At 39.8% G+C, this 26,236-nt stretch overlaps 1 protein-coding gene across 14 annotated transcripts in view; it reads right to left on the reverse strand.

Annotated features, from left to right (window-relative positions):
- APC (APC, WNT signaling pathway regulator) overlaps window positions 1-26,034 on the reverse strand; it is a 93,058-nt gene extending 67,024 nt beyond the window's left edge. For 8 of the 14 annotated variants that reach the window (XM_046905989.1, XM_040655703.2, XM_046905988.1 and 5 more), the window contains exon 1: window positions 25,991-26,034. The gene's annotated coding sequence lies outside the window, so the exon portion shown is untranslated. Of the gene's footprint in view, window positions 1-2,493; window positions 2,546-25,652 lie in introns of those variants that run through there. The other 6 variants (XM_040655710.2, XM_040655708.2, XM_040655704.2 and 3 more) reach the window with 2 other exon arrangements.
- Window positions 26,035-26,236: the final 202 nt, after the last annotated feature.

The following is a 26,236-nucleotide window of genomic DNA, read 5'->3' on the forward strand; positions in this document are numbered from 1 at the left end:
GTTCCTTAGCTGGTTAGTCATGCTGCATTCAGAATACGACAAAATACGAAACATGATTTGCATTTAAATACTACGTTGAACACAAAGCAGTCCAGACATCGTTTGAATCATAACTTGTGCTGGACTAGGGATGATTCACAGTCCTGTACACTCATTCTTCAGCATGACCATTTTTGCTATTCATAGCTAATAGTGTATGTTCTCACTGCAAATGACCCAATGCAGCTTAGTTTTTACTTCTCATCATCTTTTAAGGATTAAATTCAGAAAGTTTAAGCCATTAAGTAGTCTGAAAAAGGCCTTTTTTTCTCTTACTTTAATTTAAAACACAAAGCATTAACAAAATAAATCAGTTTTATTAAAGAAGAACAAAATTATTATTTTATATTAAGGAAATACAGAAGCTTTTCATCAGATTGGGTCATCTACCAAAGTAATCTTCAGGATTCACTTGAGCACTTGCAGGGAACAGAAGATGACTTCTCTTGCAGGAAACATATTATCACGTGTTCACATAGATCCTGCATGAATTTTGGAAAAAAAAACACCAGTGGAGACTTCCAGAGCTCTTCAGTGACACCGATTTACTTTAATAGTGTTATCACTGTACCTTGTGTTAAATAAGATTTTGCTACGCTGATGAGAAAAGTAATTACATTTCATCAACGTGTTTTGCTAATTAAGCTAAAATAGAAATTCAACGTAAGTATTTGTAGAGCAAAGAAACCCATAGATATGGGCATTTTCAACAACTGCTGCATACTATGAGAACATGCGTATCAGAAGATGTAACACAGTACACTGCAGAATGGTTTGGGGAAATATCACTAGAGGAATGGAGGGATGACGCTGAGGAAAGTCTGCAGTCATGAATCATTGAAAATGTTATACTTCTGTTCAAGCTGCCATTTTTAAGAGTGTGACTATTAACAGGAAATACTTCACTTCTTACACAAAACAATACATACACTTTCTTTTTTTTTAAGGTTTAAAGATGTAGGGAGAGAAGCATCACCATAGTAGGGGTCATAATCATGACTGCTTTTGTCATCTTTTCAGAAAAAAAATAAGTGGTGAAACCATCTATGAAACTATTCAATCTTCTAATACTTATGCTGCTAAAATGAACGTTTAAAGTGCTACAGGAAGAGCATCACCGATTTACCTCTTGACCCCCAAGTACTTGAAATGGTAAATTTATCAACCATTGTATTAAAATTTAACATAATCCATCTTACCGAGAGACGGGAAAACCACAATTCTGAAATTAGATTGTGGTTTAGGTAGAGAATGTCTGAAGAGGATATTTTCATAAGAAAAAGCTAACTTTTGTCATCATCAAACCTTTTTTTTGTGCTTCATTTAATTGAACTACGAATGCTGCAAAACCAACTTACTTGGAGTCGCCTTAAGCACACAGAAGAGCCTGGTTGCAGGAAACTACTTTCAGTGGGTATGCTTATACTTATTTTCAAAAAGCTGTAATTCTGATAAACTACATGGAAATCTTCTAGCCACAGTAGCAATAAGAGAAAAAAAAGAACTAAGTAATAGGAATAGGACTAAAAATAATAGTAGGAAAAACGCCAAGGAATGCTTTCAACAAAACAAACATCACATGCAGGAAGAGTATTTGAAAACCGAGATTAATCTATATTGTACTATTCGTATATGTACAGCAATACACTGACAATAGACCTACACAAGCTAAGAAGCTGTATGTTTCCTGCTACGCCTTAAAAAGGCATCCATCAGTGTATGACTATCCAGATCGAGCGAGTCAAAATGGGCTGTGCTGATCCCCTGAAGAACATTCTGTCAAATGAAGGATGCTCCTTACAGCCGAAAGCCAGGAGTCCTACATGTAGGTCAAGCGAAAGGATGCTCAATCTTCATTACGACAATAAATACGATAAAATAATTTGGCCACATACGCGTCCTCTAAGATCCATCACGGATTTTTGCAAAAGGAGCGTTCTGCTGGCAGTGACCTAATTACCGGAATAAAAGCTGCACCTCTGACAAAGAGAAAGAAAGGACTCACAGCTTCATACATTATTTATTAAGATTTCCCTCGGCATTCGGGTTAAATCTCGGACCCAAGCATCTCTTTGTGATGTTAAACCAACGTGCAAGAAGTCAGCGGCTCCTGGCTCCCCGCGGCTCAGCCTCCCGCCGCCCGGCTCCCCGTGCAGTCTCCGCTCGGCACCGACAAAGCGGGGCCGCAACCGCCGCCCCCCGGAAGGAGCCACCCCGAGGCCTCGGCGCGGAGCGCGGCGGCTTTGTGCCGGTGGCGAGGCCGGCCCGGCTGGCAGCCGCCCGTCTCCTCGGATGCCGCCCGTCCCCCTTTCCTGCGGCACCGGCCCTTTCTCCCTGCCCTGTTTTTCTCGCCACAAAAGCCGCTTTCTCCTCCCCGCCCGCCGCCTTCACCGCCTTGCAGCAGCCACGAAGGGGCACAGCCGGGAGCCGCCCAGTACTGCCGCCCGTACTTACCCCATGGCCGCGGCCGCCGCGCCTCCATCCCGCCGCCGCCAGCGCCCGGCCCGGCCGCTCCGCTCCGCCCGCGCCCAGCTGCTGCGCCAGCGCCGCGGCCGCTACGGCCCCGCCGGTCACGTGCTGCCCGGCGCGGCGGCGCGGCCAATGGCGGGGAGCGCTCCGAGAATGTGCCCGCCCCCCCTCCCCCCCCGCACCGCCTCCGCGGGGCACAGCTGCGCCCCCGCCCCGACCGCCGCCCAACCGCCGCCAACAGGGCCGGGGCGCGGGGCCGCCCGCGGACGGTGCGGCCTCTGCGGATCCAAGGCAAGGGCACCTTCCCGCGGCAGGCCCGGCCCCGCCGCAGCGGTGCGCAACACCGCGTTTGTTAGCGCCGCGCCGCGGTGCCGGGAGGGCGCACCCCGCGCTCGGCTGCAGATGCGCCGCTCGCCGCAGGCAGCCCGCGGAAAGGCAGGCTCTGCGGCGACCGACCGCTGGCCCTTCTCCCGGCACAGGGCACCGCATGGCCCGCAGTGCTGCCTCATCCCACGGAACGCTCTCCTCACGTAGCAGCGTAGCGTCCCGCTCGTACCGCAGCCGGAGCCAACGCACCGGCACCCGGCTCGTACAGAGGGAGAGAAAGAGAGAGCGCTGCTCGTTGGAGAGGCACCGCACGCACAGCTTCTAAGGCTGCCTCGGATTTATGCGTGGCTCAGAAAAGTACCGTTTTCATGTGCTTTTCTGGTACAGAGCTGTGGTTACACGGTAATTTACCAGCAGACCAAATACGTGCATGCTTAATTTGTACCAAACGACTACAAGAACCAGTTCAGTGATGAATGCTAGGAAAAAAAGACAAAAAAACACATAAGAGAACAAAACATACCCACTTGTGACACGATGTTAGAACTTCCTTCCAGAACTCATATCCCTCCCAGGAGAAGCAGGTAAGGAAGTACTGATGGAGAAGACAAAGCCCTGCCCAACAGCTGAGGCAGCAGTAACTCTGCCAAATCTCAGGTCCTCGAATTCCCAGTCCTTCACTTCAGAAACATTACACAGATAACAGGTAATAAAAAGGATGCTCATTAAAAAATGCAGCTCAATGTAAAAGACAGCTTTGTGGGAAAAAATGCATTAAAGCCTTTTAATCCTCTAGAAGATGTGTTCTCGAGCACATCTATCAGCAGTGCGCTCCAACTTCACAACAAACAGCACCTAATACATCACGTTAGGAAAAGTGCAACTGTTCCTTAACTGGAGACAAACAATGCCCTTCTTCCCTGTGGCATTCCACGTAAATTATGGTGTTCTTTATTTATGCAAGTGGACATAAAAGTAGATTAGCTCATCAAAGACACACATCCTCACGTGCCTGAGGAAACTTCATTCTTTTCATAACTGCTTTTATTTGTGTGGAAGCAGCAGGCTTATGATACCTCACGGTTGGGACTAAGCAAAATTAAAGCACTAAATTCCTGTGTATGAATGTAAGCAATTGCACCGTATACTTAAGTACTAGAACTTCCACTTCAGCTGTTTTTTTCCTGGCTTACTTTTTCCAGTCACAGAAGACAATACTCCACTCTCAGGAAGGATGCTCTCTACCAGGTAACCTTCAGGACTGAAGAGGCAGAATAATGTTATCTCGTGCTGGCTTCAACATGGCATCACACAAAATCCTCTGACTTCATCAGTGTGCCTAACTACAGAGATTCGGACTGCTGATAAAGCATTTTAAGCAAAGTTAGCAGGACAACATTCAAGGGAGTTCAGGCTATGTGATTTTTTTTGTTACCATTGTTACAAACCTTCAATTAATTACAGCAATAGCTGACATCCTTTTAGTTTTTGATCTTTTGATCAGTTTCTTCTTAGACTTGGATATACTACAGAGACTGAATTAATAATCCCCCAGCTGTAACAAATTATCATATTACTCTTAAGAGGTCTCAAGCTTATAACCTAGCCAGGTATTAGATCTAGAGTCAACTTACCATGACATGTATACCTCAGTTCTTCAGAAAAGCCGAACAAAATGCTCCCAGCTGTTATTGCGTGGCTTTCTCTATCCTAATATCATTTAGGTCAGAGTAAGCATTACACTTAAATGTACACACCTCAACACTTACCACTGGACAAGATGTTGTAATATAAGCAACAACTCACACACCCAGATTCATCAAGAAATGGTTTTAAATCATGTTTGTAAATTTCAATCACGTTGCAGTTTACAGCTAATTTCAGTGTGCAAGTATCAGAGAATGATGCCAGAGAATAAACAGTTCTCAATGCTTTCAAGTAGAATACATACTGTTAACCTAAAAACTAAGTTTGAGAAGTATTAAGTGATTTTCACTACTGCTTTCTAGGGTCCAAAATGTGAATATTGAAGATCAAAGGCTACATACTGGAATACATTCATTTACACACATCATACTGCATTTTCTGCAACTCTGAAACCGAGGTCCGTGAAAAGATTGTTAGTCCTGGCGCTGGTTAGTCTGGTACTCTTCTTTCACTCAAGTCTGAGTGAACTCTGTGCTGAAGAGAAATGTCAGATTCACTGCTCAGTAGCATGAAGTTCTATATTTATTCATGGAAGAAGGGAAGCTTAAGCAGAAGCCCAGATTCTCTAATACATTCTGCCAACGTGACAGCTGAGTAGGAGACAAAGCTTTCCCTTCCTTCCTCATAGTGATATCTATTCTATTCTCATTCATTTGAAAATGGCATCTTATATTTTATTTCCTGTGCACTTGCCTCTGATGCAAAATCCAACATTAAATGAAATTCAGCTTAGTATACAGCAATAATAAAACAATCTTCCTCATACTGTGTATTGCAGTTGTGCAAAAAAACAATATGCACTGAACTAATAAATAGCACTGAGATACATACTCCATTCCATTTCAAATGTACAGTATTGGCATCTAATAGAACAGACACCAATAAAACAGCATTTGATTTAGAAAGGTCAGACTCTCAGATTAAGGGGAAAAAAAAGCTCTGAAAAGAATTGTACAGGGGAAAGGCTTGCTTAGACTTAGAAAATAGCTAGTCAAAATAAACTATGAAGCATTAAGAACACGATGGTTTTCTCATTCTCTTGAAGATAGCAGTGCCATGAACCAAGACACATCAAGTAATACATGCTCAGTATAACTTCAAAGCCAATAAAAAGAACAAAATCTCTGTACTGTAAGCTACTAAATCCCAAAGACACGAAGTTTTAGTGTCAAAAAATCATCACCCCAGTTTCATCAGCTCAAAATGCAATTCTTCATATTGTTTTGAACTGGATTCCTGCACTACACCTACAACAACAAAAAGCCAGGCGGGAGTTGTGCTCCAGAAGACCAATTATCAACCTTTTCATAAAATGTTTGATGTAATCTGTGCCCTACTTTCAAATTCATCACATATGTACAAACCCAGTTTGAGACCAAAAATAATTTTAGCCATAAACCCAAACTTTTTCTTAAACTTCCTTACTTGTCATTCAAATCTAATAAGTGATACCAAATAGAAGCTCTCAGCAGAATGAGACCCACACATTTTTAAAAACGTAGAAGACATTCTCCCAAACATATACTTGCTTCATAAAAATCAAGACTAATACATCAGAAAATGCAATAAGTCTTCTGTTTTTAGACAGTTTTACCATAAATGGTCCTGTGTTTTTCCAACCTCCCTCTTTTCAGTGTACCCTCTTCCCCAGAAGTTTTTCCACTATTTCATATATTTAAAGCAATTGTTATCCCATTTTTATTGATCTCTCATGCACAGCACTATTTCAGAGTCTCAGCACAGTGAGCAAGTGGGATAATGAACTAAACTCTCTCTCTCCCTGTTGCCAGGCACTGTGGTTATTATTCATAAATGTGAAACACAGCATCACGAGTTTAAAAGATATCATCTTCAGAACTTCATTACTTACGGAAGTTTTACACACTGACTTAGATCAGTTTGCCACCTTTAGAAAGGCAGTATAAGCAGACCTTATTAACAAAATACACTGAAAACACTTTACATCTGTTTAACATATTCAAATTTCACCTAAATATAGAACTCGATAAACTATTATAGCAGCTGCTATAACCAAAGACTGCCTCCTTCAACTTCAGTTTAAAAATCACTAGAGCAGAACATGCTCTCTGCATTTCACTGCCTTGGAAATTGTGAAGGTGCTTTCACTTCTCACTACTACACTAAAACTGAGCATTGTTCCCTCTAAGCCTTGTCCTTATCACATGACTAAGACCAGAAATAGTTTCTATGTACACACAGTTCTGACTCTCAGAACATGCTCTATCAGCATTAATTATTTCTTAATGGTGTAGTGCTATCTTCCTACTTTGTCCATCAGGTTTCTTTGAGAAACACTGTATGTTATTTCCCCATACAAATGATCTTAAACTATCAGAAGAAAAGGTTTAGTAAGGATCAAGAAACTGTAGTACCATCTTCCTCATTAACATGTAGAAAAGAATGGAGAAAAAACCCTCTGTTCCTAATGTATCATTCAGACCACGTGCACTCAACCTTTCTGACACTGGTCCTACAGAAATAAGCACAAAACTTCTGACCTGATTATAGAGAATCAGACAGTAAGTTGTTCTTGTAAGATTTTGTTATGCTAACGTACAAAATTTCACTTCTGATTTTCAGAAGGCTGTGCTACAAGTTCCTGAGCCTGAGAAGATTCTTCCATAAAGATCTGTCTTGCACAGGGTCATTTAACAATCAGAAAGTCATATAACATAGCATAAGTTGCAGGTTTCTTGTTGCAAATTAAAAAAAAAAAAATTAAGGACAAATAGTGCTTCATTTTGCTTATGAGTTAGATCCAGTAAGGTGTCACAGGTCAATGTGTAATATTACAGATAAAGCACAGATACAGGTTGGGCAGAGAATGGCTTGAGAACTGACCTGAGAAGCATTTGGAAGCGTCAGTTGATGAAAGATTCAATGTGAGCCTGCAGTGTGCACTTGCAGACCACAGGGCAAATAATATCCTGGGTTGCATCAAGAAAAGCGTTACCAGCAGGTCAAGGGAGGTGACTCTGCCCCTCTGCTCCGCTCTCATGAGACCCCAGCTGGAGTACTGCATCCAGTTCTGGAGCCCATAACACAAGGACACTGAGCTGTTGGAGCAGGGCCACAGGAGGGGCACAAAGATGATCAGAGCTGGAACATCTGCCCTATGAGGACAGGCTAAAAGAGATGGAGCTCTCCTCAGAAGAGAAGGCTCTGGGGGGACCTTATAATGGCCTTCCAGTACCTGAAGGTTATTACTCAGATACTCTAAACACAGTACAAGAACAATAATGGAAGAGTTTCATACAGCAGATTATAATACAAGCAAACTTGACTACCCACAAACACATTCTTCTACCTGAGGTATAAAAGGTGTGTTAAAAAGTGTGGCCAGCAGGTCAAGGGAGGCAATCCTCTCCCTCTACTCTGCACTGGTGAGGCAACATTTAGTACATTATGTCCAGCTCTGGGCTCCCCAGTTCAAAAAAGACAGGGATCTCCTAGAAGGATTGCAGCAGAGAGCAACAAAGATGAAAAAGGGCCTGGAGCATCTCCCATATGAGGAAAGGCTGAGTAGCCTGGGTCTGTTCAGCCTGAGGAAAAGACGACTGAGAAGGGATCTGACAAATGTTTATAAATGTCTAAAGAGACATGAGAGGCAAATGTATGAGGTCAGGCTCCTTTCAGTGGTGTGTAATGATAGGAGTAGTAATGGCCTAAAAGTTGAACATAAGCACCACCATACTAACAGGTGGAAGAACAACTTTACAAGAAGGCTGATGGAGCTGGAAATCACTGCCCAGAGAAGTTGTGAAGTTGTCTTCTACGGAAATATTCAAGATCTGTCTGGTTGTCTACCTCTGCAACATATTGTAGGGTACCTGCTTTAGCAGAGGGGTTAGACTCTAATCTCTTGAGGTCCCTTCCAACCCCAGTGATTCTGTGACAAGGAACCCCATCTGACACTGGCTTTGAGTCCCATTTACTATGGTTTCCTCATCTTCTAATTAAGAATGCCACAGTATCCCTGTATTGCATTTTTTCTGCAGCAGCTCTTTTCAAGCATGTAAAGTAGCCTACTGTAAGTGTTGTAATTACCACTTTTTATTCCAGCCACGCCTTGAGGTTTTTTCTTTCTTAGCAAGATGCATGTTACTTTTTCAGCCTTTCCACTATGTTTTTTTAGGCTCTTTCAAAAGTAAGGCACAACATTTATAAGATCTCACTTCTAATTGACCTTAGAATACAAGTCTTTACTAGAATTTTTTCTGTTCAAATATAATCAAAATGAATTATGTAACCTGAGCCTCAACTCAAAGACACAAGGAATAAGTCAGATCAATACTCTGCTCCACTTCAGATGAAAGGCAACACAGATGTTCAATACATATCTACATCAGCTCACATTTTCTCAAACATACTGCAGATATCTTTATTTTATCCAACACTAATGATCTGCATTATTTTTCAAACATTTTTGTATATGTACAAATACAGCAGTCCTTTATAAAGAGCTGTTTTAGCAAAATAAAAGAAATGCAACAAATCAAAACTGATGGTGTTTATTCAGTCCACTAAAAGGTTGGACTCCTGCAAAAATTTGGAGAAGTCTGAAAGGTTTCTTGGTTTTCAGGTGTTTTTTTTTCCCTAGCTGCAAGCTAGGAAATTATCATTTGTCTCTAATATGTTCAGAAAGTAAGTTCACATTACTAAGAAAAATGAGTTGACTTTCAAGTTTGGTTTATTCTACCTCACTGATTCATGTATATGCCCATCTGCTCATTCCAAATCCTCAGCAAGCGAAAGATTTACTCAATTTTTGGAGCATCTGTAGTGCTGAATACATTCTATAAGAGAGTCCTCGTCTAGCGTACTTCTAGGATCCTCTAGAGAAAATGTTTCATGATAAGATCTTTTCCCTAAGGGAAATCGTTTTATTTTTCCTTTCTTCCCTAACTGGTCTCTACAGCAGAAAAAGATTAAACATTTACAGAAAGATCAAGAATTTTATATTTCCCTTTGTTTCACAGGGAGTGCCAGGCTCTGGATCTGTCTTATCTTCACTTGAGTGACCTTATGTGAACAAAACACTTTATCTTAGCATACTCTGTTCTTAGCTGTAGCTCAACTTTTGACTGATTTACATTCTTACCCATGGCTGCACAATCACCAGCTGCTCAAAAACTGATTCAGAGTCAGACCCTGTAGAAGAAAATGAATACACACAGAGAAAAGCTACAGTGGCCAGAATTACATGACAGAGCAACATTTTTTACATTTAGCATGAGCCATAAGATGGCATTCACATCTGCAAATGACAAATAGATGAACACATACGCAAATGGATAATCAGATTCAGTTCCTGAGTATACTGAGGTTGACAACAGGTCACCAAAAGGAACAAGGCTACATGGTTATTTGAGCTTTATAGGCAACCTGTGAGCATCCCAGAACTTCCTACCACTCTGACAAATGGAAGCTCTGTCATGTTGTTGGAATATTTACGTTTTTCTTCACAGTCGTCTTTTTCAGTCTTTCCTTTGTTTGGTTTGAACCAGATGTTCTTAATGCAAGAGTTGATTTCTTGTAAGCATTCTGACATTTCAGCAGTAATAAATCAGTTAAAAATCTATTTAGCTGAAGGCCATCAACATGTGCTATACCCGGGATATTGGAAAGGAGAAAAGGTCAACTTCTGTGGAATCCTGTAAGCAAAGACCTTTCACAAAAAGGTATGCTAACCATCATTTTCCATGTTCACAGAGACAAAAGTTCTAGCTATTGACTTCATTATAGGCAACTACAGGAAAAATTCTTAAAGCGTGCTGTATTAAGAAAATACTGTGACAATGTCTAGAAACACCACAAAGATCTTCCTCAGTCATAGCTTTTAATTACAATCTTTTAAACTCTCATATTTGAGCCCCAGAGGCTCTTCAATGACAACTATTTAAAGATCAATCTAAAAACTGTCCTCTACAAAATAAATTGTTGACAAAGAATCTGAGGATACATACGTTTTCCTTTAAAATCTCAAAAAAAAAAAAATCCACGTTTTAGTACAGAACAGAAAGTAACAAAGAGCTCACAACAGGACCAAAAAATGGTTCAATCTGCTAAGCAGGATTTAGTTGTATGGTTTACAGAGTACAGCTTAATCAATTAGAAACAAGCTGGGTTTTTTTATTTTTCTATATTGAAAATATTTCTAAGTCTGTCACAGAAGTTTAGAGGGACCCAGTAGCCAGAAGTTAGACGAACTGACACTGAATTTTCTAATATCTGTGTAATAAATGAAATCACAGAAGCTCAGTAGGAGCTTAAAAATAAATTCTTTCATCTTTAAGTCCACAAGGTGAAACAAGGCATTCATTTAAGGAACAGTACATTAAAAAAGCAGTATATCTTTTATATAAAGGTCATACTGAATAGTGCAGACTCACGGTGGGCTTTAAATGCACAATTGATTTAGTCCCCCAAGAACATAATTCTTTGCAATATGTATACAATCAATGTGTTGCAATAATTATAGTCAAGTCTTACAGCATAAAGATTTAGCTGACTGCTTGTTAAAATTTGGAAAGGAAGTTCTCCAGTTTTTTTTTTTCCTTCAAGATCAGAACTTGCTTCACCACTGGTTAAATTCTGTGAATACAGAGATAACGCTCCTACAGAATGGACACGATCCTATGTAGTGCAAAGCATCCCAGAGACACCTGGCCAGCACACAGTTTTCTTGCTCATACCCATGTAATTAAGTGTAATGACTTATGTAAGATTTTTGGGTTAGGGTTTTTTTTTTTTTTTTTTTTTTTGAAGTGTTACTCTCTTCAGCTTATTTATTACATTAAAATAAGCATCCTTGGGTAACTTGGGTTTCAGTCCCTCAGGGAACTGGTTGTGACACAATCCTTTAGGCACTGGTGGCATACCATACATCTTTTTCTTCTCTTCTGCATAGCTTAGTGGATGTTTTCAGAATTGAAATCTACCACTTCACTTCCGAATGAGGGTTTATGGTGTTGGTGCATACAGGAGAAGACCCTATGAGTTGTTCTGTTTGTCTTTTAGAATTCAAGTCTTTATTTTTGTAACACCAGTGAGGTTGAAAAACAGACTTTCCAATCCTATGTTTGGGGTGATTTTTTATGTAAAATCCAAGAAGTCTAATATCTTAGGATACTTTCTCCTGATAACAAAGCTTTAGCTCATTGGTCAGAAAGGAAGAAAAATTCAAAGTGGGATGTATGACGCAGTCTGTTCAAAGTCTGTCAATTCAGACAGACTACTCCATCCTGTATTTGATCAGTATGTTTATTTCCAGTTCAGTAGAAAAAACACAGAATTGAAATACTCATTAAACCTCTGGGCATACTGCTTCCAGAAGCAAAATTTATACATGCAACAGTAGTGCTAAATGATCTGTACTTTTACAACTCACAAAAAGCTGGCTTTTCTATAGCCCATTCTTCATCTTGAAAATCATTACTTCAAAAAAAAAACCCAGCAACTGAGACAGTCCCTATTAAACATTTACTGCTACCCAAGTTACTTCATATGAGTATTGGGAAGAAAAAAAAAAATCAGGGGAAGAGGAAAAGAGCTGATGAGTATGTCTGAGTGCACATTTGAACACTAGCTTCCCTTCTCCAGCTTGACCCAGTACCACCAGATACTCAGTTTAGAAGATCAAGATAATGAAACTGCAGGCATTAAATCTTAGAACCACACGATGCAATTGCACAACTGAAGTGTATAATATTACAACTCTCTTGAAAGTCTCAGGCTAGAGTACCATATTGACTACAGCTACATTTTCTATTTCAGATTCCAAACCCTATGGACATGTGAAGGAAAAGCTTTAAAACAATCACAACCATACTGAGAGAAGCTCTCTCTATTCCTAAGTGTACTAAAAGAACACTTTCCATTTTTTCCCCTAGCATATGTTTCCAGTACTTCGATGTTGAATAAAGAAAAAGCATCTTCAAAGATTCTCAAGGAAGTCAGCTAGAACATTAACCTCAAACAGCTGAGATTCAAGGAAAACCACAATCAATAATTAGAACTTTCTTCTCAAAATGGTTTGCTTAGTTGACTTATACAGAACAGTTCTCAAAGAGTAATAACTACTCTAACACAGAATCCTCAACTGGAATTTATATTATTTTCATGTTAGAAGTCAAACCATTTCAGTTTAAATTCACCTCATAATGAGTATTCTTGATTGAACTTTAGCAACCATAAGATGTGATATTTCACAGAAGTAAAAATTTCAAATAAAACATTACCATGGCAAATTTTGTACTGAGGTCCCAGGAATTTTAATCACTTTTTAATAGAATGGAAGGGGTTTATTTCTCAAGCTAATTACTCCAGGGGGCAGAACAAAGAAATCTTCACAGTAGATATTTGTTCTGACAAGGATAACACAACAGGAAAGATTGGATGTCATTGACAAAAATCTCTTCTGTCATATGAACAAAGATCTTCTGCAGTAACAGAGCCATCAGGAACTGAACTATTCTTAAAACTATGGATGAATTGTGCCTCTTTCTCACTTCCTACTTTTTTGATCTCCCTGAATTTTTTACCCTATCTTGTGACCAAACATCATAAAAAAAACATAATGTAGCATTCATTGCATGATACTCATTCATCATGCAAGCAAACATGTATGTGATTAAAGTCACCTGGATGAGTGATGTGATTGGAATGCCCAGACAAGCACTCACTACGTATTAGGTTACACCTACACTTTGGTCACAAACTAAAGCATGACTACAGCTACGAAGTTAAACACTTCCACAAAAGGCTGTACAGTATGAGTTCACTAAAAGACAAGTGAGCTACAAATGCACAGGCTTTCAAGTCTACCTCTGGCAGATGCTGTCATGTTCTTTTATTTACTTTCATCTCCTAAAGAGCAAATGTTTTCACAAAGCTCATTGTTAGCATTTGCCAACCTTACTTTTCAGCTTACATACCCAGTAACAGTCAAAGGCTGGGAGCAATGTTGTTGCTCCAGACAGGAATTATGCCTTTATGGATATGAGATTTGCCTAACATTGGTTAATTCTGAGATTCCTCCAAAATAATTATAAAATAATTTGAAACATACAGAGTAGAAATAAGAATGATAAAAAGCACTATCCACGTATGTTTATTATTCCACTGATAATGAACATGAACTGAATAAAATTCTTCAAGCAGTGGAAGTGTAGGCCAACTGCCTGCATGGACAACTGTCTGCCTTTGCAAAGAACTCCAACACTTGCAAGTCACAAGTCAGAAAAGTCTGAAGCAGTGAAAACCTCAGAGAACAAAGAACAAATTTGTACGTTCCTGTGCTATCTACTCCCAGAGCAGTTGACTTTAAAGGCAAGAATATAATAGCGGAAAGTTAATGCAAAGCTAGTCATAGTAACCAACATGCCAAAGGCAGATGCTTTTCCAATATTCTTCTAAAAAGTTAGATAGAACATTCTAAAATACCCAAGTAATCTTAAAAATAATCAGCATAGCAAATTACCACCACACTTTGCTGTCAACTAGTTTCAAGTCTTCCTTGATGCACACACACTAGACTACCACATGGATTCTTCACTACCTTTGTATTATTGAAGGCCCTATTTCATTAGTAAAGAAAAGATCTGGGCATCTTGCTTACAATACAATTAAGAGAGAGACTTGGAATAGTATAAAGACAGTCATGCACTTTTTCATGCAAATAAAGCAATACACAAATCCACTGGTATTAGAGGAAGACAAGGTCTCTTTCTCTATTCAGTTCATTCTTTTCAGCTTCTAGCACTTGAAACATTTTTTGGAAAAGGCTTTATGAATCAAGTCTAGTTCTCAAGGTCTTAACAAAGACATTTAGACATTTAATTAACAAGCCATCACTTAGACTGGCATTTAAATCTTTTGTCAGAGACCTAATTCCATGCCAATTCAAACAGCCTATTAGTCTTATATTAACTAACTAGAACTCTCATAATATTCTGGCTACTGGAGAGCACTCGCATATATTATCACAACAGTGAGCAAAGTCCAGCTGAATGCAAGGACAGATTTACTGTGTACACAGTAAATTTTAAAGGTTATTCTAATATCCTAAAATATAATAACCACATTTATTTATGAGCCGGTACTCAGGCATACTCTGTGTTTCCTGGTGACTGGGAAACAATCAGAATGACACCCAAGTGAAAAAAAGATTTGATTAAATTAGAACTGTTTCACTGACTCCAAACTGAGTTCCAGATCTTCAAAGCTTCTGAGTTGATGCTGAACAAAATTTAGACTTACACAAGTGAATCACTATCCTATTTTGGCATTACTATCCTGGGTCATATTCAGAACATGGAATTTAAACTGATGAACATGCATGACAATTCATATGAAGAAAAAAGCTATATTTGGAACCGAAGGATAAAATGCAATAGCTGATGGTTTTTTTTGAGCTTATATTTCTAATTAAGACCTATGGTTTCCACAGAAGTCACAATAGGAAAATCCAAAATGTAGGAAAATGTTAGAGTAAAGGGCAGGAACTCCTGCTTTCTCTTGTAATTCTGGAAATAGTAATTTCACAGAAGTCTGAATCACCACTCTACTTGACTGGGCTAGAATTAGAATCCTATACAATGAAGGGGTTGTATTTGAACAGTTTACATACTACAAAACAAAATCCCAACATATTAATTCTGCTGAAAGAGGAGAAAATATGAAGACTGCTAAATAAGCCAATTCAGTTTCGTGTTAAAAGCAACAACATGGAAGGAATATGGTCATTCTGTTAGCCTCAGAACCTCATGCATCTTAGCACTACCTACAGACATTGCCTTTTTGGCAATAATAGGTGCCAACTAGTGCCAGCAGGTTTGTTAGTACAAGTGTTCTCAGTCCAAAACTGTAGATGAGGCTATTGATGCTAAATGTAGGTAAGTTGTAACACATCAGCATTTACTTTCTTTTCTGTAGTCTAGACTCTCATATATTGCACTTGCTGACAGCCAGCAGCTTTAGCTAACTCATTTCACAGCCAAGTCTCTCATGATTAATACAAATTAAAATGACTTTACATGAGCCCTTGGGTTTGCAAATTCTGTGGGAAACAGCTTAGAAAGAGCAGAGATTTTGAACACAGAACTCTTTACACAGCAGATAAGAAGCTGAAAAAAAATCTGTGAGAATGCAAACATTTAACTCCAGAAACTCCATTATTCTAGGCATTTACAGTACTTCCTTTGTGGAATGCCTAGTTCAAATTCCTAAACGTGTGTCTTCCTCAAACTTAAAAACAACAAAGAACAAAAAGTTAGAGTTCAAAATGACATTAGCCTTGTGCACTTCCTAATACAGTATCAAACAATCACATCTACTTAGCCCTTCGACTTGCAATGCTTTGTGCATCATAAATGGAAATTTTCTATTTCAGATTCCAAAGACAGGTTAGAGAATTCCTCCCTGAAGCTAGCAGTAAGCTGGAAGAAGATTACAGAAGAACTCGCAGAATATACATTTCTCATTAGGAATGGCTGTTAACTTTTCTTTCTCATGAAAAATGAAGGGCCTATCTAGTTGATGCCTTCACTGAATAGCTAGAAGACGAAATAGCCAACATATTCACTAGAATAAGTAGACTGCAACATGACAACAAAAATGAAATCATATGCTAGATCATCTACAGGATATATACTTTTACTGAAAGACAACAATACCGTGAAGGTCACCCACTTCCCCCAGCCTTTACAAAGCAATAAGACAACTTCTGACAATATTTCAAGGCTTTGGAACTAGAACTCAGCATTTAATCGTGTGCAAAAATATTTAAAAAAGCAAATGAAGGGGAAGAAGTGTTTTCAACTATATTGTCCAAAATGCATCTGATATTAGATGCATCTATTTTGAAAATACCTAACTACAGGAAAAAAAATAGTTTGATTAGTACAGATCAAAACAGACAGACAATGGCAATATTATACTAAGATGTCAGCAACTTGAAGCAAAGTGGAAGTTCTTCCCAAGTCTCATATCTGAACTTAAAGCTATATAGACAATGCTCTTATAACCTGTCTCTATAATCACAGATTTGTAGATTGGCTTGGGTTGGAAAGGACCCCAGAGATTACCTAGTTCCAACCCTTCTGCAATAGGCAGCGTTGCCAACCACTGAATCAGGCACTAGCTCAGACTGCTCAGGGTCCCATCCAACCTGGTCTTGAACATCTCCAGGGTTGGGGCATCCACAGTTTCTCTGTGCAGCCTGTTCCAGTACCTCACCACATTCTGGGTGAAAAATGTTCCCTATATAGGAAATGTGACAAAGATTTGTGATGTCCTTAACAGGTACCACTTTGTAAGTGATGTTCTTCTTGGAAAGGATGTTCAGGAAATTCTGATATAGGAACATTTTTATTCTCTGTTTCTCAAAATAACTTCACCACTAGAGAAGACAGCTGATCCAACAATTCTCTTCCTAAGACACAAATAGCCATTACATCTGATGAATATTAAGTAGAATGACAATAACTCTTACATCTATTCCTTCTTTGGGTGGTCTAGTTTCCAGAGTGAGTTTGTTCCCTGTTCCAAATTTACTGAAGGGATGACTGGGGTTTCCAGCCTTCTCCAATTGAAACAACCTCCACGCATCATTCAGAGTCTTTTCATGCTCAAAATCAACAGCATTCACTTCCCTATCTTTGCAGCTTTCATCAAACAAAGGGCACAGGACAAACTGGGCACATCTGTCCAGTGCACCTTCTAGATGTTCATGTGACACATCAAAGTAATACTTTGTATGCTCTCCATTGGTGAAAGCATTGGAGCTCCCTGCATGCTCACTAAGAAACTGACTATATTTGCTCTCTTTTGGATATTTCTTGGTTCCCAGAAACAGCATATGCTCACAGTGCTGAATCTCCCATATTTTAGTTTAAAGCCATTCTCCTCCCTTTTGTCCTCCTACCACTACCTACCTGTGTAAAAAAAAAAAAAAAATTGATTTCCCTCCTGTATTCCCTTTAAATATTGGAATTCCACAATGATGTTTCCCTAGAGCCTCCATTCTCCAGATTGAAAAAGCCTGGCTCCCTCAGTCTGTCCTCACAGGAGATATGCTCCAGCACTCTGATCATCCTCATGGCCCTTGTAAGGATCCACTCGAACAGCTCCACATTTTTCTCATGCTGGAGGCCCTAGATCTGATGAATTCACGCATTTTCATCAGACACTATACACATACAAAGCAGCTTAGTAAGAATATAAAATTATTTAATCAAACTATCTTGCTTTGTCTTCTAAAGGCGAGTCTTCTCTCACAGTCTGAAGAATCTCATCCTAGTCAAAAAAATATACAGAGCAATGGAGATAACTTTTGTTGAAAGAAGGTCCACAGTTAAGTCACCTGAAGTTCAGAAAAAATAAATGATTCTGCTTTCTAACAAAAGATTTACAAATACTTCATGACAGCAAGGAATGAAATGAACTATTTAATAAGTTAGGCAATTTTGATTCCAGATTTTTTTAATACAGAAACATTTTTCATATCTAAACTATCAGTGATAATTGAATGTTCCAGTGTTTCCCTTATCATTCAAATTGAAGTTACTGTATCACACTATTAGAAGCCTTGATCACTACAGTAACAAGTAAAACAATGGATTCTCACATAACTTAATTCCAATACCACTGAGTAAATACCAACATGGTAAATGTATTTCCCAGGATATTCTTCACATTCTCAAACATCCAAAGAAAGTTACAAGAATGTGTAACTACACATTAGGGCATCCGAGAATTTGTAGGTATCTTGTCAGTAGTTTATATACAAGACAAACAGCTGATAAGACCGAGGTAAAAAGGTTATTCTGTTCCCTCACAGAGAACCTATATACACACAAAAAGAGCCATTTCATTATGTAGTCCTAGAACAATAGCACATAATACTGCTTAAGCCATGAAATTTGTTCTTCAGGTCTGTGCTGTGAAGTAGTAGTAACTAAAACTTACCCTGACTCCCTCCTCACATAAAAGCACTGAAAAACAGGTACAGTTGTATACTCACCTGAGTTTTTCAGTGCATTGGCATAAATAACATTACTCACAGACTGCACAAACTTAGCAAATCTGTTCTGAGGATAGAGCTGCAAGATAAGACATGGTAAACAAGAACTTCACACCCACAATGCTGTTCTAGCAGCTACTTATAACAAACGGGAGAACCATCATTACAATTATTGAATTATGAAGAAGAAAGAAATGTTCTAATAGAGAAAACCAAAGGTCATTACAAAGTGATCATAAACTGTTAGTTGTAAAAATCCCAGCTCTGCAACAATGAAAAAATCTCTGCTCACTACATGCTGTGCTGCATTTCCTTTTTTTTTTTTTTTTTTTTTAAATACCCCTTGACTTCTAGGAAATAATTACAACACAAATCCAATCCATCTAGTTTCATGCAATGTGGAGGGACTACTAGTAATAATTCTGTTGTGGTAGCATTTTGTTTCCATCAGAATGGTGTTTCTGCAAGGACAATAAAAGTAGCAACATGGACTCAGAACTCCACTGCTCTATTTACCCAAATAAAAAGTCTGTGTTCAGGTTCACAACCTTTTGCAAAAAAAGTAAATCAAATACAAGTCTGATGGGTAATTTTGACTAAAGCTATAGGAACACTCAATATTACAGCACAGTAATTTTGACTTTTGATTTTCACTACCATGTTTGAACCTCATTTGCTGTATTTCTATTCATAAGACTTTTCCATATTCCCATAAAGCAGCGAAGAAAAGTATTACAATGCAAGAAATCATGTCCCAAGAGACAAAATATGGAACAGGAATCCACTTCAGTGTATACAGTGACAGCTGTAAGTCTTATTATGACATGCTTACTTAGACTTTCAAATAAGTTTATTAGACAGAAGTCATCACACCACTAAAACAGGAAGCTTGCCATATAAATGCAAGCTCTAGTGAAAACTACTAAGAAAACAAGCCAGAGGGGCTTGGGGGCAATATTTCTCATCTTTCAACTGAATTGCAATTTAAATCAAAAAAGCTGAAATTCTTACTCCAAAAAATAGCTGCAAAACATGACGAAGTCATAAAACAATATAAACTTCCAGCTAAAGTTTGATGTGTAAGAACAATGAGTAAGAACAGGCACATGTAAGGAACACAGTTGAGTTTCTGTATAAATTTTATACATGTTAACTTGGAATTTTTCTGCATATATACATATATGGTATACAAATACCTTGCACATATAACATGACCATTTAAGAGTAGTACTGCGTAGTTCAAAACAGATTTTTAGCTGAAGCCCTTTAAGTGGAAGAACAGCAGCAATATGCCATCTCCATAGCAAGTGTTTTAGAAAAGAGGAAAAGCTCATGTGATCCTGAAAACCTTTTTCAGTTAATAAAAGAAGAGCTAAGTCACACAATTCACCCTTTCACAATTTCTTTGCACTCTTGTTACACAACAATGAGAAGCCCTAGTTTTCTTCCAATTCTCCCAACATGCCAGTTACTACAAAAAGGCCAATCTATTAACAGGCAAATTCAGTTTTGCAAAACTCAGCACCCTGCAGAACCTATTTAAAGCCACCAACACTTGCAGCATAAACTGTATAAATAAGCTTCTCATTTATATCAAATTTCCAGAAAAAGTGTGCAACTTTCAAGAAAAAAAATAATCTCACAAACTAAGTCTTAAGTGGCGCTTTACAGAGTCACAGGAGTTCTACTACAGATTAAAAATAAGAACTTTACACTTTCAGAAGAAGTTGCAGTATTAAAAGAGACACTGTTACTCATCTAACACAAGCCTAAATTGTTTTTATTCTGAATTATGAAGTCTACCCAAGTAAGGTCTCTTTTTGCAGAGATTAACGTTCTATCAATTTGTGATTCAAGTGCATCCAAGAAAAACACTACACTTCATACACCCCAAGATGCTATCTGTGCTCAAAATTTTCATTATTCAGTTTTAGTTTACCATTTTCATAAAAAAATCAAACTACCTTCTGCTCTAATACGTCTAATTCAAAAGATACTCTCATTTAATTTTATTTCTCACCATCTGAGAATCCGCATGGAGATAAAGGCAAAATGAAGGCCCTCCACTCTCAAGAATGTTCATGCTTTTAAAATTTCTCATTTCTACCAGCTCATATTTAAGCAATAACAAAAGACAAAATGAAGACATTCACTGAACCCTACTAATCTTTGGTGATCAATTCAAATTGATTTCAAACATACTAGGCTGGTGATCCTGGCAAGAAAGCAGGAGAACTATTGTTACAGAAGCATGTGGAGATAAAGAAATCTAACCTTGTTTTTTTTTTTTCAACTGAAAAATACTACCCCACTAAACATCAGAAATCTGTATTTTCTGTGAGTTTTGACTGCCTGATAACTTCATTCTCCAGTTACACCTATTGCAAAAGTTGCAGACTTTTAATTAAAGCTAAATGACAACCACCCAGCAAGCAAAATTCAACAACAGCACTATATAATCAACAAGTATACAGATGTATAACCAATAAGTATAAGTATACAGAGACATTAGGCTGGTTTTTCGAGAGCATATAGCAGGAAAGGATATTGGAAAAGATAATCACAAATAAATGGAAAAATGCTCACTGGTGTTGTAAGCTCACAAGATAACTCCATGAGGAGGGATCTCCAGAAAGAGATCCTTCCTCAGTGGCAGTCAGCCCTTAAATGGGGTCTAGGAGAGGTGCAGCCGGGCTCCACCTCTTCCGGTCACACAGCTGAATTGACTTCACCTGTGCTGCTGTGGCTGACTCAGTGCTCGCCTCAGGTGATCAATCAGAGGTTCAGGCCATGATTCAACAGTTCTCATGCAAGCACACAAGCTATTTTAACACTGTCTTAAGAAACACAAATTGTAATCATAACTGAAGTTAATCAGAATCAAAACTAACAGAATTAAGTGTTAGATCATTAGGAGTACGTGAAACAGGATTCAAAGCTAAAAGCATCTTTATTTTAGTACAACTGTCAGTAAGTGGATGGTGAAAATAATATGAATTTGAACAGCAAATTACTAGAAGATCTATTTGAAAATTAGTTACAACTACTGGATTCTGTTTCCAAGCTGAATATTTGAATACTCATTTTCATGTTGCATTTTTATATTTACAATGGAGATTTCATTGAAAGCTAAACTCATAAAATAATCCTAGGATAGACCTTTTTCCTTCTCATGTCATTCTAACAACCTCAGTGAAACATGAAAGGTTAGCGGAGTACATTGTTCTCACCAAGTTGTTTACCTACACAATTTCAGTACACTCATCCGTTGCTTACTCATCATACAAGTTACTAAAAAGGATACTGTGAAAACATGCTAATCTGATACAAAGAAAAAAAGGCATTGCTTTCTATTGTCCAAGATAACAATTCAAAGAATGTAAGGCCTAACCACAACAAAAAACTAAACCTCACATTGAGTTTCATATGGGGTGAATGTAGACAAAATTAATGGACTTCCACTGCATAATGCTATGGAGTAACTTATGGAGTTTAGTTTGCAAGTTGAAATTATGAGATTCATGATACCCTAAATCAGTGCTATGCTTTCATATGCCACCCCTGATATTTCAGAATTTCCTACCATAAAATACTTCTAAAAGTGGGTAATTCCTTGCTTTTGAACTGCTTGAAACAAGTGACCGGCTGTAGAATAGTACAAACTAGCTTTTTTACTCTAAGTTAAACATTTTCAGTCTAGTCAAAATAAAGTTAGTCAAACCAAAGCTTTTCCTCTCTTGTTCAATTATAGGATTAAGTTTTATTATTCTATTTATGTTTAAACATAATTGGACAACTCTTTTACAAAGAAGATTATATGGATAATAAGGTTCTAGCAATATTTACAAAAAATATATCCATATATACAAATACATACATATTTTTCAAAGTAGTCATGAGGTACCATAAACACAAAATGTAGATGCTTGCTAACAACAACTGATTTAACAGTAATACTGATTCAAATTGAGTACCTAAAGCTTTGCACGCTCTGTGGCACAGCACATTGTTGATGGCATTGCAGTTTGATAATCTAAGAAACTGCAATTGTGACATTAGTTACTTGACAAATATTTTGTGCAATAGATGCTCGTGTATCCAAACTGAATATACTTAAGCATGCATTTCATTGCATTTCCTAAGGCATGTCTTTATTCTCAATAGTATTTACTACTGCAATATTTAGAAATAAAATCATCAAGTATATTAGCATCTGAATTTCCAGAGTTCTGGCTTGTTTCTTTAATTATACCATTAAGTATAAAAACTTTTACCAAATAATTCATTTATGATTGCTTCCGGAACATAATGCATTCAAGGAGCCCAAGTACTCAGCACTGCAAAGTCCTTTTTTCCATGGCAGAACTATTCTATAGTTTTCATCATAAATACAGGAAAAGAAACATATCAAGAAACTTGGAACTGTGATCAAGCAATGTGGGTGTGCCAAAATGCCAAAAAAGTCAGGATTCTGAACTTTGGAAAAGCAAAAGTCCATATGTTAAAGGAATTACTGGATGACATCCCCTGAGAAGCTGTCCTTAGAGACAAAATAACAAAGCAGAGCTAGCAACTCTTTAAGGACACGTTTCTAAGCAGACAAAAGCTCTCCATCTCCCAGGCATAAGAAATTGAGCGGGGGGGGCAGGAAACAGTGACGGCTGGGAAAAGAGCATCTGGTCAAATTAAGAAACAGAAGTAGTAGAAGCCCAGATGAACAGCCTGGGAAGAGGCGTAAAAAAAAAAAACCAGAAAGGGATTCCACAGGTACACTGGTCAGGAAATACATGCTAAGGAGATTGTACCCCTCTGATAAATGAGGGGAGAAATGGCAATGAGAGTCATGGAGAAAACTGAGGTACTCCACAGGTTCTTTGCCTCAGCCTTCACTGTCAGTCACACACTTTACATATCTGCAACCAATAAACAGCAGGGGTTAGAGGAAGGAAAAAACCCCTCCCCACTGTAACAGAAGAGGAAGTTTGCGACCACCCAATGAGATTAAATATGTACAAGTCTATGGGGCCAGACTGCATGTATCCCAGGGTCCTGAAGGAACTGGATGACATTGTCAAGTCACTCTCCATTATGTGTGAAAAACAAACCACTGACAGGTGAAGTCCCTGGTGACTTTAAAAAAAAAAAGAAACATTGCTTCTATTTCCAAGAAGGGAATAAAGGAAAACCTGGGCTTGTTCAGTCTGAAGAAGAGAAGGCTCTGGAAAGACCTCACTGTGGCCTTCCAGTACTTTACCAAAACTTATAAATAAGAGGTAGGCTTTTTTAACATGTTCTGATAGCAATAGGGCAAGGGGAGGAAAGATTGAGATTAGATGTTAGGAGAAAATTATTCACTCGTAGGGTTGTGAGGCACTGGCACAGGCTGCCCAGAAAAGCTGTGGATGCCCCATCCCTGGAGGCGCTCAAGGCCAGGCTGGATGGGGCCCTGGGCAGCCTGATCTAATGGGCAGCAACCCTGCCCATGGCAGGGGATTGTAAGTGGGTGGTCTTGAAGGTGCCTTCCGGTCAATTCCATGACTCTTTGATCTTGAAGGTGCCTTCCAAGCCATTCCATGACTCTTTGATCTCACGGCATTTGCTGTAAGATGACTAATGATTCTTAGGTGTTCAGGACTGGCATGCATACAAATTTCTTCAAATTCAGTTTAAAAATACAAGATTACAGCTCTTGAATAGGAAAAGTTCTGCTTCTCTTTTAATTAATTATCTAATTTTACTTGACTCTTACAAAAACTAAGTTACAATCACTTGAAAAAAAGTTTTTGAACCAGTATTTCTCCACTGGAGCACAGAAAAAAACACCTCTTGTTCACTTAGTAGTTGGAAGAAGTATTTAACTTTATAAGAAGTTGGAAGAAGTGAAATCAGCTTCTATAAAGTTTTACTTTTTGAGAAGTTTCCAGGACAGCTTTACCAAAATGCTTGTATTCCCAGTTTACAGGCCGCTACTATCACACTGTTCATAATTATGAGGGGTGGCAGGACAACAGCAAACAAATCATTACACAGCTGAGTAAATTTGCATCTCTACTTCTCTATTACCCTGTAGTTACACTGAGAAGCTGGCATTTACTCAAATCTGAACTGTTTCTCTCTACATTCAAAAACTTCTGGAACTACAAACATCAGTTGAGGTCAGCATGACTTCAGTAACTATGGTTTAGTCACACCTGTACAGACCCACCCCTCACCTACAGGTCTCTTAACATCTTGTTAAGAAAGGAAGCAACTGGAAAAGCCCCTACACACAGAATCATAGACAGGCTTAGGATGGAAGAGACAACAAAGCCCAGCCACTTCCAACTCCATGCTGTGGGCAGAACTGCCACTCCATATATCAGGCTGCCTAGGGCCTCATCCAAGCCAGCTCTGAAAGCCTTCAGGGATGGGATATCCCCAGCTTCTCTAGGCAACCTGTTCCAGTGCCTCACCATTCTTTAAGTAAATAATTTCCTCTTAAAATCTAACAAATGCCCGCTAACAAATTTTCAGTTTGAAGCCTTCATCCTATCTGTCCATCTAAAAAGTCAGTCTTCATCCTGTTCGTAAGTTTCCCTCAAGTACTGGAAGGCCACAGGGAAGTGTCCCTGGAGCCTTCTCTTTGAAGTCAAAGACTAACCTAACAGCTACATAAAGGTTTTCATAGGTTAAGGACTTTAAATCTTTTCAAGGAAGAGAGTTCCCCAGAACTAGTCAGCAGGCCTTGCTACCACTGCCTTCCTATTCCAGCGGCATTTCAGTCAGCAAGACTCTGAATACCTTGGGGCAGAGTTTCGAGTTCAAAACCAAGAAGTAAAGTGGCATCACACAACACTACCAACACAAACAGCTCTTATGCGTGACCGACAACCCACGACCAGGCTTCGGGAGCGAGAGGAACAATATCTAAGGGAAACAGTCCCTACAGAGAGCGCGGACGGCCCCGCTGGGTCACAGCCAAACAGCAGGAGGGAAGCAGGACCACGCACCTTGGCGGCGAACCTAGAAGCGCTCTGGGTGAAGGGTGGGGAGAGCTGCGGCCCGGGGAAACGGGCATGGTACTCACCTGTCTGCTTCGCTCCGCCCGCCCGGCAGCGCCGCCGCGGCTCCTCGACGCCTCCCGCCGTGGACCCACGAAGCGGACCCCCGGGGCGGCCTGAAGCGGCGGCCGAAGGGCGCGCATACGCGGCGCGGGCTCGGCGACCGCTCCCCTCCTCACCGGCGAGGGCCGGTCCCTGCCCCGTCTCCCCAGCTCCACATTCCCGCGGCGACCTACGGGCGGCCCCAGCCTCCTTCCCAAGCGCTGCACGGACCCAGCCCCCACAAGGCAGCCGTCTCCCTCGGGCGCGCCTAGGCCGCAGCGCCAGGGCCCTCTGCCCGCCGCCCCAGCTCCCAGCCGCCCACCTCACTCGCTACCCCGGACCGGACTCCTCGCCGCCATCTCGCCCGAGGGGAGAAGGGACCGCGCAGGCTCAGACGACGAAATCCCAGCTGCGGCGGTGACGCGCATGCGCGGATGCGGGAGCGCATCCGCCCCCGCCGGACGGCGCGCACCTGCCGGGGGGCGCGGCCGTTAGCGGGGCGGGGTTGAGCGCCCTGTCCTGTGCTGCCGTGCCGTGCCGTGCCGTGCCGTGCCGTGCCGTGCCGTGC

Source organism: Gallus gallus, chromosome Z (assembly GCF_016699485.2).
Source record: "Gallus gallus isolate bGalGal1 chromosome Z, bGalGal1.mat.broiler.GRCg7b, whole genome shotgun sequence".
NCBI classification, from domain to species: Eukaryota; Metazoa; Chordata; class Aves; order Galliformes; family Phasianidae; genus Gallus; species Gallus gallus.